The sequence below is a fragment of the Pipistrellus kuhlii genome, unplaced genomic scaffold (assembly GCF_014108245.1).
Source record: "Pipistrellus kuhlii isolate mPipKuh1 unplaced genomic scaffold, mPipKuh1.p scaffold_m20_p_16, whole genome shotgun sequence".
Lineage (NCBI taxonomy): Eukaryota > Metazoa > Chordata > Mammalia > Chiroptera > Vespertilionidae > Pipistrellus > Pipistrellus kuhlii.
The window spans coordinates 9,904,351-9,926,319 of NW_023425471.1; positions in this window are offsets into that span (position 1 = coordinate 9,904,351).

Below are 21,969 nucleotides of genomic sequence, written 5' to 3' on the forward strand. Positions count from 1 at the left end.
GTGTGTGTGGGGGAGTCCCTCAGCCCGGCCTGCACCCTCTCATACTCCGGGAGTCCATAGGGGCCTAAGCTACAGTCTGGCCTCCCTCTGCGGGAGGTGACCAGCAGGCCGATCGGGGGACAATTTTGTCGTTTTGCATATTAGGCTTTTATTATATAGGATTAGGCCATCTGGAAAACCAGATGGGCTGAGCCTCAAAATGGCACCAGCACCCAGAGGTGGGAAACCAGAGGTTTTAAAGGACTCTAGGTGGGCTCTTTTGGCAGGGAACTCTCTGGGCAGGTTGGATCCTGGGAAAGTCCGGAGGGGAAAGATAATGGTCTTAGCAAGTGGAATGTGGTCTTTGCAAGTGGAATGTAGTCTAAGTAAGAGGGAATGCCGGTTGTGAAATGGTCTGAAGGTCAGTTCCCAGGTGAGGGGATATAGATTCAATTATTTGATTAGACCTAACAATGCTCAGCCACTGAGCCAAACTGGCTGGGCACTACCTTATTTGATGAAACACTAGAGAGCCCAACTTACACGGATCTTTTCAGAGTTTTTAACAAAGTCTTCCTTTGTACTTCTGCAACAGGTGGCTCTTTCCTCGGAGCCAGCCCCAGGCAGTGGTATCTGGTGACTATTGAACAATAGGCTCTCTGGAAGTAAGGGTGTGTGGGTGGCCGAGGACTCAATTTGTAGCATTTGCCCGTTGTGCGGTGTGAATAATTCCATCACCACTGATTGCAGGCTCCCAACTTGATGTCACCAGATGCAGAGTTGGAAGATGTGAGTGCAGGGAGCTCCTCTGAATTAGAAGCAGCTGGTTCCCCATCACTGGCCCCAAGACACATGGACCCCTACCTGAGGGCAGTGTTCTATGCACTCGAACTGGTAATGTTGATAGGATATTTGATTTATATGTATGCTGCTAGGAAAGTATTTTCACAATTACTGAACATGTTTGAACGTGCCACACCTAAATGCAATAACTTCAGAAATGCAACAAAAAATATAATTACATTATTTACCTCTATCCTATTATAGATCTGTATGGCACCTTCTCATTAAATTGCTCTCTTGATCAGACAACCTGCAAGGTTTTGCCCTTCTTTTTGCCTTGAGTCAACTATTATTTTAATGACTAAAATACTAAGTAAGCATTTGCAAGAAAAAACTACTATGTAATTTTATTTATTGACTCTCTTGATGATCTTACCGACTCAGATCTTGGGAAACTCCCTTTTGGTGGGATTGTAAAATCAAAGATCAATTTTTTTTTTTAATGTGAAGGAACGTTCAGCACAAATAGGGGAATCGCTGAGGATATGGATCCTTTATCAAAGATATGTTTGAAGAGTTTAAAAACGCTTCCACAGCCCTAACCAGTTTGGCTCAGTGGATAGAGCATCGGCCTGCAGACTCAGGGTTTCAGGTTCGATTCCAGTCAAGGGCATGTACCTTGGTTGTGGACACATCCCCAGTGGGGAGTGTGTAGGAGGCAGCTGATGTTTCTCTCTCATCAATGTTTCTGACTTTTTCTACCTTTCCCTTCCTCTCTGTAAAAAATTAATAAGATATATTTTTAGAAAATAAAATAAAAACGCTTCCACAAATAAAATTTTTTACTTTATGTCAGAGGTAACACAGGGGAGGTAGTATTTGGGAGACAAATTTTAGAAATTGATGTGTTTTTTTTTTATTGTCACAATGATTTTTTTGGGGGGGGGTATTATTGACATTTAAAGGGTGAAACCCAATCATGCTAGAATTGGAAATAGTCCCATGTTCCAAGTGACCTTGTAATGTCCTTCTGAACCTAAATGAAATAAGCACCTAATTTCCTAGGAACGCAAGCATAGTATGACTGGAAGGATGCTTGCATTTCATCGGGTGTAGAACTTTCCAGCACTTGTTGACTATGTTGGGAAGTCATAGCAAACGGGCAGTACAGATTTTGTAATGTGTTGCTACTAAAGTGCATCTGTGTCAGTCTGTCTCAAGCTGTCACTCCCAGTGATGCGATCTATAATATGATTAGTATAAGCATCTGTCTGCTTTGCTGTCTTCTAGCATGGTGATGCATGAGGTTTCCATTTTGAGGTGCATGATATTTTATGATAAATTACTTTTCGTTTTTCCTTTCTACTAGGCCTGTGGTCAGCAAACTGCGGCTCACGAGCCACATGTGGCTCTTTGGCACCTTGAGTGTGGCTCTTCCACAAAATACCACGGCCTGGACGAGTCTATTTTGAAGAAGTAGCATTAGAAGAAGTTTAAATTTTAAAAATGTGGCTCTCGCCAAAGCCGGTTTGGCTCAGTGGTAGAGTGTCGGTCTGCGGACTGAAAGGTCCCAGGTTCGATTCCCGTCAGGGGCATGTATGTTGGTTGCGGGCACATCCCTGGTAGGGGGTGTGCAAGAGGCAGCTGGTCGATGTTTCTCTCTCATCAACGTTTCTATCTCTCTATCTCTCTCCCTTCCTCTCTATAAAAAAATCAATAAAATATATTTTTTAAAATGTGGCTCTCAAAAGAAATGTCAGTGGTTGTACTGTTGATATTTGGCTCTGTTGACTAATGAGTTTGCCGACCACTGTAACTGGGCCATTACATTGATTTTTTTTTTTACAGCGATGTGTAAGGGTATGTGGTATCACCTATGAATTTCTTTTCAGATAAGTACAGGAAGGCTGATAAATATAGACTACATTATAACAGGGATTGGTGGGTCTGAGACTGCTGATCTAAATAGCTATCTTTAGCATAATATGACAATGTTATTTATGCTTCCAAGACTGCCAGTGTATCTGCCTACCACGTGATATCAAAGAGTGGCCTATCATATTCCCTTGGCTTCAAGATTGTTCAATTCTGCCCCAGCCACTACCATTTGTGGTTTAAAATCGCTATTTTATCCATCTTATTTTTTCTGTTTCCTTATTGGCTCTTTCTTTAAAAAATTTTTAATCTTTATTATTGAAAGTATTACAGATATTCCCCCCTTTTCTCTATTGACCCCTTCTAGTCCATACCCCCTTTAATAATTCTCCTCTTCCTCCTCTTCCTCCTCCTCCTCCTCCTCCTCCTCTTCCTCCTGCTCCTTCTTCTTCAGAATAAACACCTTTATTACATGAGCTAAGATAGGAGGGCCTTGATTTTCCTCAAATAGAACTCCAGATCCTTGCCCTCGAGCACATAGCCATTTGCCCGGCCACACTGGCCTGGTCTTGAAGCGATGCATGCAAGAAGCTTGCCCGGCTGGAACTGCTCCTCGAGAAGACTGCTGATTTTGGCATTCTTTTTCCTTTCATCGTATTTCTTCTGAATTTTCTTTGATCGTTTTTTGTCCAAAATCTCTTCCTCCTCAGGAGTCAGCGTGACCCCCTTCTTGTGGCCCAGGAGGGGCAGTGCACAGTGGGGCTTGTACCAGTGTCAGTAGGGTGTGCTGTCATGAGCACAATGCAATTCTTTTTTTAATATATTTTATTAATTTTTTACAGAGAGGAAGGGAGAGAGATAGAGAGCTAGAAACGTCAATGAGAGAGTAACATTGATCAGCTGTCTCTTGCACACCCCCTACTGGGGAGACCAGCTGCCTCTTGCACACCCCCCACTGGGGATGTGCCCGCAACCAATGTACATGCCCCTGACCGGAATCGAACCTGGGACCTTTCAGTCCGCAGACCGATGCTCTACCACTGAGCCAAACCGGTTTCGGCACGATGCAATTCTTTACTAGGGTCTTGGTGTGGACCAGTTTGTTGTTGGATGCAGTGTAGACAACATCAATAATCCTTATTTTGCGTGTACAACACTCTGAGCCCCAGGAGTAGTTGCCCACGTCCAGCCTCAAGGCTTGGTACTACTACTATTGCTGCTGCTGCTGCTGCTGCTGCTGCTGCTGCTGCTTCTTCTTCTTCTTCTTCTTCTTCTTCTTCTTCAAAAATAGATTTTATTGATTTTTTACAGAGAGGAAAGGAGAGGGATAGGGAGTTAGAAACATCGATGAGAGAGAAGCATCAATCAGCTGCCTCCTGCACACCTCCTACTGGGGATGTGCCCGCAACCCAGGTACATGCCCTTGAACGAAATTGAACCTGGGACCTTCCAGTCCACAGACCAACGCTCTAACCACTGAGCAAACCAGTTTCGGCTAGGCTCGGTTCTTCTTGTTGCCTCCGTGCACTCGGACTGTATATATGCAGTGGGGTCCAGTCTTAGTGTTGGCAGCAGGCCGTCCAGCTCATATTTCCACTTCTTGTGGTAGGGCTTATTTGGCCCCTGTCTTGCGGTGCTTGTGCCAGTTGTCCCGAGAGATACCCATAGCTCAGCACCCCCTGGAAAGGTAATCCATCTTCTTGATGAGTACTTCCAGTTTTGCCATTTGTTCCTCGGAACATTCTTGAAAAAAGGACATAATCACAAAGTCCAGTGGATACAGTCTTTGAGGCAGCTGTAAAATGAAGTGAGCCCCAAATTCCTTGAGTTTAGAATTGCCCCCTGAGAAATGTGGAGGCAAGTATTAACAAGCACATCTATTTCACCTCACGCCATGCATATTGACAATAAACACCCTGGTAAGAAAATAAGCAGTTAGTGCTATGCACATAGTTACAAAAAATAAATATATACTCTGAGCTGGATTAAAATACGAACCTAGAGTTCATGTTGTCAACACAGTGGATGAGAAAAAAAGGCATCATCAGCGAATAAACCTGTAATGAATATGCAGGGTTAACCTTTGGCAAGATTGCAGAGTACCTGGCTTTGTTTCCAGCACTTCTGTCTTCTTTCTGCGGAGCCTGTTCTTCTCTCCCCGCCCCCCCCCCCCCCCACCTCTCACAACTGCAAGCCTAAGGCTCTCAGTCAGCGTGCAATTAGCAAGCTACTTCTACTGTATGCCAGGCAATATGGTAGGCGTGGTGAAATCTTTTTCTGATTTAAAAAAAATTGATTTGAGCCGAAACCGGTTTGGCTCAGTGGATAGAGCGTCAGCCTTTAGACTGAAAGGTCCTAGGTTCGATTCCGGTCAAGGGCATGTACCTTGGTTGCGGGCACATCCCCAGTGGGGGGTGTGCAAGAGGCAGTTGATTGATGATTCTCTCTCATCGATGTTTCTAACTCTCTATCCCTCTCTCTTCCATTCTGTAAAAAATCAATAAAATATATTTTAAAAATTGATTTGAGATGAGAGAGAGAGAGAGAGAGAGAGAGAGAGAGAGAGAGAGAGAGAGAATTTGTTGTTCCACCTGTTTATGCATTCATTGGTTGATTCCTGTATGTGCCCTGACCTAGGATGTATCCTGCAACCTTGATGTATCCAGAAGATGCTCTAACACCAGTGGTCGGCAAACTCATTAGTCAACAGAGCCAAATATCAACAGTACAACGATTGACATTTCTTTTGAGAGCCACATTTTTTAAACTGAAAATAAGATTTAATTAAAAAAATATATTTTATTGATTTTTTTACAGAGAGGAAGGGAGAGGGATAGAGAGTTAGAAACATCGATGAGAGAGAGACATTGGTCAGCTGTGTCCTGTACACCCCCTACTAGTACATGCCCTTGTACGCATGTATGCGACCAAGGTACATGCCCTTGACTGGAATCAAACCTGGGACCCTTGAGTCTGCAGGCCAACGCTCTATCCATTGAGCCAAACCGATTAGGGCAACAGATAAGTTTTTAAAGTGAAAGTATGCTCCTAGTAGTGCATGGGACATGCTCGTACTAAAAATATATTTGTTGTTTATTTGAAATTCAAATTTCATTGGCCATTTGGCATTTTACCTGGCAATCTGTGGTGCGAGGGAAGAAGGAAGGAAATATACAGGCACTGACATCCCTGAGTTGAAAATCTGTGTACAGCTTTTGACTCTCCCTCAGAAACTTTACTAATAAATAGCCTGTTGTTGACAAAAAGCCTTATTGATAACAGAAACACTCGATTAACACATATTTTGTATGTTATGTGTACTACATATTGAATTCTTACAATAAAAGAAGATAGAGAAAACAAAATGTTATTAACAAACTCATAAGGGCCCTGGCATGGCACCTCAGTTGGTTAGAGCATCGTTCCAATGCACCAAAGTTGTAGGTTGGATCCTTGGTCAGAGCACATTTAAGAATCAACCAATGGACAAATAAGTAAGTATAACAACAAATCTCTCTCTCTCTCTCTCTCTCTCTCTCTCTCTCTCTCTCTCTCTCTCTCTCTCTCAAGATTAATCAAATCATAAGGAAGAGAAAATACATTTATTGTATTTACTGAAAAACACCTGTGTATAAGTAAACCTGCCTGGTTCAGACCCATATTGTTCAAGAGTCAACTGTATTCATAGGGAACATGAAAAATGTTTTGAAAAGCCAGATTCTTTGACAAGTACCTAGTATTGAATAATGGTCCCTGCCCTAAGTGAGGGAAAGAAATTTCCACACTAGGGCCGAGACCGGTTTGGCTCAATGGATAGAGCGTCGGCTTGGGGACTGAAGGGACCCGGGTTCAATTCCGGTCAAGGGCATGTACCTTGGTTGTGGGCATATCCCCAGTAGGGGGTGTGCAAGAGGCAGCTGATCGATGACTCTCATCGAAGTTTCTGGCTTTCTATTTCTCTCCCTTCCTCTCTGTACAAAATCAATAAAATATATTTAAAAAAAAAAAGAAATTTCCACACTAGGATTAAGATTTTTGCAATTAGCAAAGAATTAGGGGACTTTTCTTGAATGTCTTGCTAGGGCTTTAGAGTTTAAACCAAGTCCTGTCCTATTCACTGTTTTCCACAGAGCTGGGTGACAACTGCCTAGGACAGTGTTGTGTGGGCTGCAGACAGGAAGATGGAAGCCTTCTGAAAGGCTTAGTGCCTAGTAATGACTTGTCTCATCAAATTTCATCTGAAAAAGTCCTTGATGTGTGGTAGTAGGGATTTCCATTAAAAGTAGTACATTAGTACTGGTGGGAAAACGAATTCCTAAACACTCCGCTTGCTTTACTCATCAAAGCAAAAGCGTCCAGGATGTACTCAAGGTGAATGAGGGCAGTTGTTCTGGCAGAGTTGGTCTTGCCACACAATTTCTGGTTCCCTTTGAAGCCCTGTGGTTGAACCCTTCTAATTTTGAGTCAGCAGAAGGGATAATCAGGCCAGATCAATGAGAGTGCTGAGGCTCATTATTTAAAGAAATACATTTTAAAATTGCAAGTATATCATGAGGATTAAATAATTAATAAAATGACCCTAAACTGAGGTTCTGCAAGGCCTATTTTAATCATTTCAGAAGTATAGTGGTACATAATGAAAGGCAAATGTCCTTTAAATGGTTGCTTAAACTAAACTATACACTGGGCGGCCAGATTATGATGATCTCTTAACGCTCATCTGGCCACTCAGTGGATATCCTATATAATAAAAGGCTAATATGCAAATTGTCCACTCAATCAGGTGTTCGACCCCTAGGCAGGCTGGCCAACTGCCCATGTCCCCTCCCCCTGGCCAGGCTGGCCAGACCCCACCCACACACGAATTCATGCACCGGGCCTCTAATACACACACACACACACACACATATATACTGAGTGGCCAGATTATTATGCTTTCAGAGAAAATAATAGCCTGGCCACTCAGTGTATATAAGTTCTATGATCTTTTTACACCATTAATTGCTTAGTAAACTTTTCTTTCATAGAGTGAAGTAAACTTTGACCTGGTTCAGGTTCAATTATTACTAAACCTTAAAACAATGAAGCTGAATTTATTATAGGGAAGCTGAATCTATGACTGTTATCAACTAGGTATGTAGAATCTTGGTTGATACTTTTTATGGCCTTATGAAACTGTCAACAGCCCTGACTTGCATGTCCTTGGATGATTTCCTTGGGTGTCCACACCTCAGCTACTCATCTACAAAATGAGGGGTGATCTCTACCCTGTAAGCTAAACCTTCACGACTAGATTGCACTAAGGGTCCATCTCAGGGATAGATAACTTAGAACAATTTACCTAGATGTGTTCTTGGTAGTGATGGTTTCATCTTAATAAATAAAAGTAAGAAGAATGTAGAAAAAGTGTTTCAATTCCTTCTTGTCCCCTTAGAAGTCTTCATGGGTAAAATAATAAGGACTTGGAAAAAAACAGAATATCCATAAAGCAGTACAGCCAGGGTCAGCTCTACCAGGGAGCACGGATTAAAGAACTGAGAATTGGTTACTGCAAGGGGAGAAGATGCCATGAGAGAAAACACACCTGTCTTTGCTTCCACAAAAATCCAGATAATGCCTGTTGGTAACAAGAGATTCACTCCCACCCAGCCGGTATGGCTCAATGGTTGAGCGTTGACCTATGAACCAGGAGGACATGGTTCAATTCCCAGTTAGGTCACATGCCCTGGTTTTAGGCTTGATCGTCAGTAGGAGGCATGCAGGAGGCAGCTGATCAATGATTCTCTCTCATCATTGATGTTTCTATATCTCTCTCCCTCTCCCTTCCTCTCAGAAATAAATAAAAAATATATTGATTGACTGGCATCAAACAAGATTATGTCACATCAGCTGCTTCATTGGACCTTGTTTCTGTCCCATTCCATGGTTCTGCCTTCCTCACCAAGGGGACAGGGTTCAGGATGTGTGTATGTAGACACTACAGAGTATATGTGCACACTCGAGGACAGACTAATGGAAACTACCTAGGATAAGGTGACCAGACATCCCGCTTTTGGCAGGACAGTCCTGATTTTTAACAATTTGTCCTGCGTCCTGCGGCATTTTAAAAAAGTCCGGATTTTTGGAAAGATCCTAGGAGAGATATAATGTGGTCCATGATGTGTATGGAGTATGTACAGTGTATGGTATTTTGTAGCAGGGTTCAGAATTTGCTCCAGAAAACTTTGCAAATTTTTTTTTTTACCTCCTGGGCATGGGAGGTATGGTAGGCTGAATAATACACACTCCCTCCCCTCCTCCCAAATATGTTCACATCCTAATCCCTGGAACCTCTGAATATGTTCCCTCACATGGATGAAGATACTCTGAAGATATGATTAAGGTTCACATGGAGATGAGGATTGCAATGAGAAGATGATCTTGGATTATCCAGATGAGCCCAATGTAATCACAAAGGTTCTTACAGGAAGGAGGCAGGGGTGTCAGAGAAGGAGATGTGATGATAGAAGCAGAGATGGGAGTGATGCAAGGCTAAGAGCCACAGAATTCAGGCAGCCTGTACAAGTTGGAAAAGGCAAGGAAATGGATTATCTGTTAGAGCTTCCAGAAGGAATGCACCCCTGCTGACTCCTTGATTATAGGACTTTTGACCTTCAGAACTATAAACGAATAAATTTGTGTTGTTTTATGCCCCTATGTTTATGGCAATTTGTTACAGCAGCAATAAGAAACTAATATAGGCGAAGTCAACAGAGTGTTTTCAATTGGCCAAGCATGGCTTGGTGAAAGTATTCCTGGAGCAGAGAGAAGAAGAGCGAGAGCTGAAAAAGAGTAAGTGGAAGGGTGAATAGGAGCTAGAGTAGGCCATTGAAGGAGAGTGTCATGGACATATTTACATTTTGAGAGATCACTTGAGACTGCAGAGGAAAGAATGGAGCTCATGCTGGGAGACTAGTTTAAAAACACTGCAATATTGGTGAGAAATATTGGTAGTCCTGGTCAGGATGGTGTCGACAGTTGGGATGGAGAGAAGCAGAAGGATTCAAGAGACATATGGGACAGAGAATCAAAAGACTTGATGATTGATGCAGTGTGAGAGGTGATGACAGAGAGGAAGATGTCAAGGATGAAGTGTAGATTTTTAGTTTAAGCAACCCAAGTCAGCAGAATCACCATTTTCTTTAATATATATATAATTTCAAAGAGGAAGAGAGAGATTGAAACATCAATGATCAGAGAGAATCATTGATCAGCTGCCTCTTGCTCTCCCCATACTGAGGATTAAGCCTGCAACTGGGCATATGCCCTGACTGGGAATTGAACCATGACCTCCTAGTTCATAGATCAACACTCAACCAGTGAGCCATGCCAGCCGAGTAAACCACCACTTTCTAAGGAAGGGAAGAATGCTAAAAGAGAAGAATTTTGGTGGGAAGATCAAGAGTATAGTAATTTTGTCATGTACAACCTGAGGGTGTCATTGAGGCAATGCAGTGGGAATGGCAAGTAGGAGTTTGAATATATAGGGGCAGGAGATTCAAATTTGGGAGTCAGAAATTTAATGGAAGTGAAGCCATAGTGGAGATTGCCTAGGAAGAGAGAAGCAAGTAAGAGGAGGGCTGAGGAAATAGCTCTAAGGAAACCTAAGATGAAGCAGAGGAGACGTCAGAAAAGGAGATCTGGAAATGACTAGAAAGCAGGAAGAAGAAAAGGAGGATGTGGAGTCACTGAATTCAAAGGAACAGAAAGTTTTTCAACAAAGAGGAAGTGACCATGAGGTCAAGAAAAATAAGGACTAAAAGTATCTCTTGTACATGAAAATCATTGGTGACCTTTGCATGAATTTGATGTGGGAATGGGAACAGTATCTAGGACTTGCCATCTCCTCTACACTGAGTGGCCAGATTATGATGATCTCTGAACACATAATCTGGCCACTCAGTGTGTGTGTGTGTGTGTGTGTGTGTGTGTGTGTGTGTATTATTTTTTTTTTAGAGGCCCAGTGCATGAATTCGTGCATGGGTGGGGTCCAGCTAGCCTGGCCAGGAGGAGGGACATGGGCAGTTGGCCAGCCTGCCTGCTGGTCGAACTCCTGGTTGAGTGGACAATTTGCATATTAGACTTTTATTATATAGGATATACACTGAGTGGCCAGATTATTATATGTTCAGAGGTCATAATAATCTGGCCACTCAGTGTGTTTCTGGCAGTCCTTAGTGAGAACACGCTCTTCAGGAAAAGCTACACGGTGGCGAGAAGACCCCCACCAAGGCGCACACACACATGTACTTTGTAGGTGGTGGAGAGGACTCCAGACCTTCACCACACTTCCTTGTTCACTTGTCTTCTTTGGCCAGGATGACTCCATCATTTGCACTGTCTCTTAGCTCCTTACTCCTTGTTTGGCGCCATCTTGGGCTCCAGTCTTGGTTATTCTGAGATTTGAACCATGAATTCACCAACCCTCTCCTTCTCTTTCTTCTTTTCAGTCTCCTGGTGTTATTAGAGAGATTTTGTGTCTCAGGGGAGTCTGAGTTCATCAACATTCCATTGCAACTGTTTCTTTTATTTTTTTCTTTATTTTTTTTGTTAATCCTCACCAAAGAATATTTTTTCCATTACTTTTTAGAGAGAGTAGAAGGATGGAAGGGGGGGGGGGAGAGAGAGAGAGACATCAATGTAGAGACACATTGCTTAGTTACCTCCCACATGTACCCTGACCAGGGATCAAACAGAGAATCAAACCTGTGACCCTTCGGTGTGTGGGCCAATGCTCTAACCACTGATCCACACCAGCCAGGGCTCATTGCAACTGTTTCTTCTCCGGTGTGTATGCAGTGGTTCTCTCTCTCTCTCTCTCTCTCTCTCTCTCTCTCTCTATATATATATATATATATATATATATATATAATTTATTTTTTACAGAGAGGAAGGGAGAGGGATAGAGAACTAGAAACATCGATGACAGAGAGAGAATCATCGACCAGCTGCCTCCTGCACATCCCCCACCAGGGATGCGCCCACAGCTAATGTACATGCCCTTGACCGGAATTGAACCTGGGACCCCTTAGTCCGCAGGCCGACGCTCTAACCACTGAGCCAAACCAGTTTTGGCTGCAGTAGTTCTTTATCAGGAAAGTGGTCAGTTCTATGAGCAAAGGACAGTAGGATATATGAGGTAGGCAAGTTCAGGGAGAAGTTTAAGGGGAGGATCCAGTAAGTCTCTTACCTCATAAGGAGCCAGGAAGGCTATTGGAAAAGCAAAAGAGATGCCCTAGGTTGAAGGTTAACATACTCAGAAGAGAAAAGATTCCTCTACTTTTTTTGTCTGCTGAAATTCAGCTTACAGCTAATTCCAATGGAATTCTTTGAGCATGGCTATGAGGTCTATATAGGAATCCAACATTCTCCACCCCATGAGTCAACAGAGCATAAGAATGGGAACAGAAACAGGTGTTCCTCAGGCCAGGCTGCCAAAGAAAACTTACCCAAGACGAAAGTGACTCTCTCACTGAGAGCGGAGTGCCAACAAGAATGCTGAGAGAGAGAGAGAGAGAGAGAGAGAGAGAGAGAGAGAGAGAGAAGAAAAAAAACAGTGAAAGAATGAAGTCATTTGGAGGGAAAGGCAGAAAAGAAGAGAAGGGTTATACAAGGAGTTGCACAAGGGAAATACAGTCCAGTTCTGGCTTATGAAATAAGCTTGAGTGCTGAAAAAATAATTGTAGTAATTGGAGAATAATATCAGCGTTCTGAACTTGGTTTTAAACACAAACATACCTAGCTTTTTATTTTTTTTAATTATTTTTTTTGTAGATGTGGGAGTGGTTCTTTTCCCCTTCACTATTTCCTTTGCCCTTCAGATTTGAAAATGATTCTCTCAAGTAGAACAAAATTAGTTTCTCCCATTTTCTGCGAAAGTGCTTGTCCTAGCTCTTCCCTCTGGATCTGTTGAATAAGTTAGTACTTGAGGAATGATAGCCACAGGTGACTACTCTGGCATCAATAAATAATTGAGTATTGTAGTCAGGGTTCTTCTCGTAGACTTGTGATCTCCTCTTCAGAGATCAACTGAAGTCCAGCCCTCTCACTTTACATATGAGGAATTGAGCATGGAAAGATGAAACGATTTCCCCAAAACCACAGAGCTAGTTTGTAGCACATGGAGGCCTGGAACTTCAAGGTCATGTGTCCACTAAGCTAAGCGGTCATGCTTGAATGCAAACGCATCGAAATAGCAGCAGCCCCCCTATCTGAAAGCTTCCTGAGGCCAGGAGGTAGTATCTCCAGTTCACACAACAAAACCTTTTTTTAAAAATATTTTTTTCATTGATTTCAGAGAAGAAGGAGAGGGAAAGAAAGAGAAACAGAAATGATGAAAGAAAGTCATTGATGCGCAGACTGGATTGGTTCAGTGGACAGAGCATTGGCCTTCAGACTGAAGGGTCCCAGGTTCGATTCCGATCAAGGGCATGTGCCTTGGTTGCGGTCACATCCCCGGTGGGAGGTGTGCAGGAGGCAGCTGATTGATGTTTCTCTCCCATCAATGTTTCTGACTCTATCCTTCTCCCTTCCTCTCTGTAAAAAATCAATAAAATATATATTTTTTTAAAAAGTCATTGATTGGCTGCCTCCTGCACACCCTATACTGGGGATGGAGCTCACAACCCGGGCATGTGCCCTGACTGGGAATCGAACCATGACCTACTGGTTCATAGGTCGACACTGGCCACACTGGCCAGAGGCACACTGGCCAGCTCTTAAGCATTCTTTTTATTTATTTATTTATTTATTTTTATTTTAAATCAATCTTTATTGTTCATATTGTTACAAAGGTTCCTCATTTCTTCCCCCCTCCACCAGGTTCCCACCCCACCCTCCGCCCCCTCCCCATCCCCCATTGTCCTCATTTATAGGTGCACAGTTTATGTTCAGTCTCTTCCTCCCTCCCTTTCCCCGATAGTAAATCCCTTTTCAGATAGTAAATCTGTTACTTAGCATTTTCTCATATCAATAATACCACCACATGCCCAATGATACATTTCACACAAAACACATTTCCAAATAGGTTAACCAGCCTCATCTAGGCCCCACCCAAGGCACTCACAGATCAACACCCCAGCCCTATACTAACTCAACACATCCAGATCTAAGCCTTCATCACTTGATTCAGCAGACCCTCAAGTTCCCACAAAAGTTTCCAGCCATGTCTGAGAGGCAGCCAGCCGTGGGGCAGGGGCAGGGGAGGAGCAAGCTGTTCCGGGCCTGGCTGCTCCGGGCCTGGCCTCTGTTGCTCTGGTTCATTCCACAACCAGCTGCTCCGGGTCTGGTCACCGCTGCTCCCGACCTAGTTGCTCTGGACCTGGCTGCTGCTGCTCCGGGCCTGGCCGCACCCAACCCGGAAGCATTCTTTTTTAAAAAAATATATATTTTATTGATTTTTTTTTTTTACAGAGAGGAAGGGAGAGAAATAGAGAGAGAGTCAGAAACATCGCTGGGAGAGAAACATCATCATCTGCCTCCTGCACACCTCCCACCGGGCATGTGCCCGCAACCAATGTACATGCCCTTGACCAGAATCGAACCTGGGACCCATCAGTTTGCAGGCTGATGCTCTATCCACTGAGCCAAACCGGTTAGGGCAATGTTAAGTAATCTTACAGAATCTATAAGCCTGCCCCAAAATAAGATTCGTATCAGCTCTAGTTACTATTTATAGTAACTAACTAAATAAAAGCATGGAAGGAAGGAAGGAGAGAAAGCAAGAGAAGAAACTAGAAACAATCTAAATGATTCCACACGTAACATGAAATAAACTTTTGAAATATAATACTGAGTGTTAAAAGCTAGTTTCAGAAGTCCTCTTATAGCACACTACTCTTATTATGAAGTTCCTTTTTATTTATTTTTTTTTACTAATCCTCACCCGAGGATATTTTTTCATTGACTTTTTTAGAGAGAGTGGAAAGGAGGGGGAGAGACACACACACAGAGAAACATCGATGTGTGAGAGACATCAATTGTTTTCCTTCTTCATGTGGCCCAGAGCCAGGGATCAAGCCTGCAACCGAGGCACGTGCCCTTGACCGGAATTGAACCCAGGACCCTTCAGGCCATGCACCACACATAGTTATTATAATATTATTGACTACTAGAGGCCTGATGCATGAAGATTCATGCAAGAATGGGCCTTCCTTCTGCTGGCTGCCTGCACTGCCTTTGCTCCAGCCGGAACTGCCTTTCCACCTTTTCCCACTGCCTAGAGGCCTGAAGCAGCTGGGGCAGTACAGAATGCCTGTGTCGTTGCCATGGTGACAATGCAAGCATTCCACCCCATCCCTGGCTGCTCAGTGCCTATGTATGCAAATTAAACCATCGTCTTTGTTGGGTTAATTTGAATACTCACTCCTGATTGGCTGGTGGGCATCGCGAAGGTATGGCCAATTTGCATCTTACCCTTTTACTAGTGTAGATATTCCCTATGCTATACTTTACTCTTAGCCCTTCTTAAAGACCTGCCACCCTCCCACCCCCTCTGATTTTTCCTTCAGTCTACTCCCTCTCCCTGCCAAGATCAACAGGAAGAGGGGTCGGGGAGGTGACATATATATCTCTCCACAGTTCCAACCCTAAACTTGTATCTCCAAACCCACCAAGATGCTCTGCAACAAAAAGGAAGTTATAGGGCTAATTAGCAAATTGTTCTTCCTACCACACCTAAGACTATAGGCAAATACTTAACAGGAATTTTTCTGTTTAGTATGGGGAAAGTCTAGCTCTTCAACAGCACCCATTCAAAACCTCTTTCCAAGTTATGGTGAGATGAAAAGTGAGGCGATACTATATCAGTCCTTGCCAGTCTTGTGTTTGTCAACTTGGCATCAAGGACTTGGAGGAGGTAGTTTATTTATTTAAAAATATTTTTTATTTCAGAGAGGAAGGGAGAGGGAGAGAGATTGAAACATCAATGATGAGGGAGACTCATTGATCATCTGCCTCCTACATGCCCCACACTCGGGATCAAGCCCACAATCCAGGCATGTGCCCTGATTGGGAATCGAACTATGACCTCCTAGTTCAAAGGTCAACAGTGAAACACTGAGCCACATTGGCTGGGCGAGTTTTAATTTTTCTAATGGGGCTTCTCTGTGGGAAGCAATTTCAATTTTACAGGACACGTCTCCTTCCATTTTGTTGTTGTTGTTGTTGTTCTTACTTCTTCTGCTTGTTTAGGTTTTCAAGTCATGGCAGAGTGAGAAGCCTTGGCAACTGAATAACACCCTCAGCAATTATCCAGTGTCGGATTTACTGGCTCTCCCATACTTCAGTGGCGGATTTTGGGCAAGTTACGTAACTTTTTTGAGCCTCAGTTTTCTCATCTGTAAATGGGTTACTCATGTGTGCTTTGCAGGATGACTGCACCTAACACAGCCCTGGCACAAAGAAGCCCAGCAGCCAATGTCAGGTACCTTTTCTATATACACTGAGTGGCCAGATTATTATGATCTCTGAGCGCATAATCATCTGGCCACTCAGTGGATATCCTATATAATAAAAGGCCAATATGCAAGTAGTCCCCTCTACCAGGAGTTTGATCAGCAGGCAGGCCAGCCAACCACTCATGTCCCCTCCCCCTGGCAAAGCTGGCTGGACCCCAACCATGCACGAATTCATGCACCGGGCCTCTAGTATAATGGCCAGATTATTATGTGTTCAGAGATCATAATAATCTGGCCACTCAGTATAAAGAGGAGTATAAGATATACCCTGCAATATATTGAGCTCAGCACCATCCAGTAGAGATCTAATGTGAGCCCCAAATGTGAGCCCCGGATGTAACTTCACATTTTCTGGAAGTTACACAAGAAGAAAGAGTTAAAAGAACCAGCTGAAACTCAACAAGAATAAACTCTGTCTTTTGTGTAGTCACAACTGCAAAGCTACTTTGGCCCACCCCTGTATTTGACTTACCCAACATATCAAAATGTTATCATTTCAACATGTAATTGATATCAAAATTATTAATGAGTTTGTGTTCTTTTTTTGTTTGTTTGTTTTCATACTGAGTCTTTGAAATCCAGCATGAATTTTACACGTGTAACATGTCTTAGTGGGGGCTGCACATTTCAAGGGCTCATAAGCCCCATGTGGCCAGTGCAGTCTTAGCACTAAGAATGGGATTGAATCTCTTTAAATTTTGAGGTCTGGCCTTTTAAATTCTATTTTAGCACACATTTTAAAATGTGGAAGTGCTTGGCCTAGTTATGTTCCTCCCACACATTTTGTTTTGTTTTGTTACTCCTCACTGAAGGATATTTTTTCCATTGATTTTAGAGAGAGTGAGAAATGGGGGAGGGAGAAGGGGGAGAGAGAAAAATGACTTGAGAGAGCCACATCAATTGATTGCCTCCTGTACATGCTCCAACTGGGGCAAGGAACCTGCAACCCAGGTACATGCCTTTGACAGGAATGGAGCCTGCAACCCTTGGGTTTGCTGACCAATGCTCTAACCACTGAGCATGCTGGACAGGGCAGTACTGTTCCTTTAATATCACTAATTTATACTTGTCTCATACATAAGATAGAGCATGGGACTGATTATCCTAGAGCAGGAATCCCTAATCTCTTTGTGGGGAATGGCTGTTTTTTTTTCTTCTTCTTTTTAAAATCTTTATTGTTGAAAGTATTACATAGGTCCCCTGTTTTCCCCCTTCTAGCCCACCCCAACCCCCACCCCAGGCCTTCACCACCCAATTGTCTGTCTCCATGGGTTAAGCCTCTATGCATACAGGTTCTTTGGTTGATCTCTTCCACCCACCCATCCCCACCTTTTCTCTGAAGTTCATCAGGCTGTTCCATGCGTCTATCTCTGGATCTATTTGGTTCATCAGTTTATTTGGTTCATTAGATTCCACATATGAGTGAGATCATGCGCTACTTGTCTTTCTCTGACTGGCTTATTTCACGTAGCATATAATATGGCTGTTTTATTTTCCTCAAAACTTTTCTTACCCTTTGAGACACCATGGAGGGACCTGAGGAGTATCATGCTCAGTGGGTGGTGAGGAGGCTGCGCCTTGTCAAACAGCTTGGATGGATGATGGCGGTCCTAGACTAGTGTTTCCCAGAGAATAGGTGGCACCTTAGATGTCAGAGTCCACTGCAAATCATGGCTATGCTCGGTTAGTTATGGGCACTAAGTAAATATTAATAGAATTGATAAGATCGTGTTTTGGATAAAAACAGAAGAGCAGGAGACTCTGACAAGGCTCTGTATAATTAACCTTTATCAAAGGAGAATTGAAGAAGGCCATTCGTGTTATCTACCCTTGGTTCATATTTTTGGAATGTGCTCCCACCTAGGGATTCCAAGGATTTCCTACATGTCAATCTAACCAGCATATCACTCAAAGCACACGTTAGTGTTTCCTGTGTTGTTGGCATTTTGCTCAGTTTCCTTCCAGACTTTTTTCTATAAAGTTTTTGTGATCTCTTCATAGCTGAGCTCAAATTTAATACACAATTTTGTATCTAACTTTTACCAACTTATAATGTTTGCATTTGGCATGCTATTATATAGATTTCATATTATATATGTAGTTTTTATTAATTTCAGAAAGGAGAGGGAGAGAGAGAGAGAGAGAGAGAGAGAGAGAGAAACATCAATGATGGGAATCATTGATTGACTGCCTCCTGCATGTCCCAAACTGGGGATAGAGCCCACAAACCACGCATATACCCTGAACGGGAATTGAACTGTGCCCTCCTAATTCATAGGTCAACACACAACCACTGAGCCACGCTGACTGGGCTCATGTAATATATGTTTAATAACAGTATAATGGTCCATTGAGTGCACATGCCATGATTTATGTAACCATTCTCCATTTTTATTTCCCTTATTCTGGATATGATAGGATGCAGGAGGCAGCTGATCTATGTTTCTAGCTCTCTATCCCTCTCCCTTCCTCTCTGTAAAAAAAAAAAAAAAAAAAAAAAAAAATATATATATATATATATATATATATATATATATATATATATATTACAAAAAGAAAGGAGAGAGAGAGGGAGAGAGGGAGGGAGGGAGGGAGAGGGAGAGAGAGAGAGAGGGGGGGGAGAGGGAGAGAGAGAGAGAGAGGGAGAGAGAGAGAGAGAGAGAGAGAGAGAGAGAGAGAGAGAGAGAGAGAGAGATTATTCCAGAAGCTTCCTCCGAATAGCAAGCAGGTTTCTTTCACAGATGACCCCAGGAAATGTCTCCTTTCCCATCATCCTAAATTGGTTCACAAGCCCATCCCTGCACCCAGAGCCACAGCCAGTAGTCAGAATTAAGCTCATTAGTCTTTCGATAGAGAGAAGTATCTTATTACTACAAGTAACGCGGGCTGTTTCCTCCCCAAAGCACAAATGCACTGCATGGGGAAGTAAACATAGTTACCAATGGAAGAGGAATGAATTTATACAGATGACTAAAATGTCTCCTTCACCTTCCAACTTCCGTTTTCAGTCCTAGAAACCAAAACACCCACCTACACAAACACAGCTAATGCAATCCCCAAGGCACAGCTTCCTCGGCCCACACCCAAAGACCCCCTCCGTTGTTTTGAAGGTGAGGGAAGATCAGTTACCCCTTCCTTTGCCCCTGCAAGAGAAGCAAAAACAAGTCACAGATTTACTTTCTCAATTAATGATCCTGCTATACCATCTCTGTACTTAATTTTTTTTCCTGACTTCTTTTGGGGAGAAAGGTTACTAAGACTGAAAACGCTCCTTAATTACAAGCGAAAGGACCCGTGTGAATGGACTTCAAGAGGATCTGCACCATTAAAATACCGTATTTTCCGGCATATAAGACGACCCCCTAATTTTACAGTTAAAACATAGGTTTAGGCCTATATTTGTTGTATAAGACTATCCCCCACTTCCGAGGCAACACCAGTTCTTTTTTTAATATACTGCCTCTCTGACTCTGGCCAATCTGAGCAGGCTTTTTACTAGAGCACAGTGTAGCTTCGGGTACAGAACTTTGCATGCATAGAAAGCCTGCTTGGATTGGCTGAGTTAGAGAGGCAGTCTATTAAAAAAAGAACTGGTGTTGCCTCGGAAGTGGGGGGTAGTCTTATACAGCGAATATAGGCCTAAACCTATGTTTTAACTAAAATTAGGGGGTCGTCTTATACACCGGAAAATACGGTAGTTTGTCCAAAAAAATCAAGAATCTAGGCACTTTGAAGAATAGAGCTACTGCTTCAAATCACCCACATATTTGATTAAAGATAAATTTAGCAAAACTTTATTGAGTAACCCTCACTTCTCTAGTTCACTCCTCTTCACACTCTCAAAGCCTACTTTTAAAATTAAAAAATGGCTGGTGAACGAAACTTGGACACAATGGAAATCACCTTTCATAGGTAAATGAATAAACAAACTATGGTATAGCGAGACCACAGCATGTTATTCAGACCTACAAATAAATAAACTCTCCAGCCACAAAAACACATGGGAGGATCTTTAGTGCTCTTTGCAAAGCGAAAGAAGCCAAATGGAAAAGGCTACATTTTGTATCCTCTCAACTATAAGATTTTTGGAAAAAGCAAAACTATGCAGGCAGTAAAAAGATCAGTGACTGCCAGGGTTTGGGAGGAGAGATATATAGACAGAGCACGGAGGACAATTTAGGGCAGTGTGAAACTATCCTGTCTGATACCATTTTGGTGAATATATATCATAATACATTTTCCCAAACCCATATAATGTGCAACGCCAGGAGTGCGTGTTAAGTATGGATTTTGGTTGCTAATGATGTATCAATGTGGTTCAATGATTGTAACAAATGTGCCACTCAGGTGCAAGATGCTGATAGTGGGGAGTTGGTGTGCATGGGGGTGAGGGTGTGTGCAAGAACTCCCTGTACTTTCCGCTCAATTTCGCTGTGTATCTAAAATTCTTCTAAACAATTAAGTCTATGTTTAAAAGTGCAGGCTGCTATGATGATAGAACTGAGGGTCAGGAGACCAGGATTCAAACCCAGACTGTCCTTTACAAGCTGTGTAATCTTGAATTATTTTATCTTCTGTATCTTAGGTCACTCCTCTGTAACATGAGGGGAATATGAATCCATCAGATTTACTATGAAGAGATAACATAGGTACTTTCACAGAGCACACAGTAGTTGCTCAAAAAATGTTGGTTGAGCCGAAACCGGTTTGGCTCAGTGGTAGAGCGTCAGTCTGCGGACTGAAGGGTCCCAGGTTCGATTCTGGTCAAGGGCATGTACCTTGGTTGCGGGCACATCCCCAGTGGGGGGTGTGCAGGAGGCAGCTGGTCGATGTTTCTCTCTCATCGATGTTTCTAGCTCTCTATCTCTCTCTCTTCCTCTCTGTAAAAATCAATAAAATATATTTTAAAAAAATGTTGGTTGAGGGTGAAGACGGAAGGAGGAGGAAAAGACAGGGAAACCAGGATTTCATCAAATCAAATGATGTTGGAGGGAATCAGTGGTGATTTCCCCCCCCCCCTCCTGTGTTCCACTCCACTTTGGATTTGGGCTTTTGGTGTCATCAAATTATGAATTAATAAAGTTTCCATTATTGCTTGGATTACTCAGAACACCATCCTTGCCTTTGTTCTCCATTGAACGCTGATGGGAAGGAATGCAATTTGGGGTAGGTTATTGTTGCTGGTTTTCTTTTATTTTTTTCTTTACAAATTTTTTTTTTATTGATTTCAGAGAGGAAGGGAGAGGGAGAGGGAGAGGGAGAGGGAGATAGAAACATCAATGATGAGAGAGAATTATCAATCGGATGCTTTCTGCTCACCCCACACTGGGGATTGAGCCTGCAACCCAGGCTTATGCCCTGACCGGGAATCGGACTGTGACCTCCTGGTTCATAGGTTGACGCTCAACCTCTGAGCAACACCGGCTGGGCAGTAACTGATTTTCATTTATCTAATAAATATTTACTAGTATTGTGAATCCAAATAAATAGTGACTGGTACTTAATGCTGGAACTGGACAGGAAGCAATGAATAAGCCAGACTTGGGCCTAGTGGTCCCAGAGCTTATGCCCAGTGTGAAGATTGGCATTAATTGAATTATGCAAGAGTGTTCTGAGGGTTACAGTAGGAAGCACAGAGAACTAGAAAACCATATAGCAAAGGGGAACAAATCACCTTTATGGTCAGGGAAGGCCTCCCTTGATGTCAAAATGCTGAGTATGCTGAGGTCTGAGAAATTAACTAGAAGAAATAGGGGACTGGATTAGAGTGCATAGAGCAGGACAGCAGTTCTCATTCTTGAATATGCATCAAAATGAGTGAACTATTACTGCATAT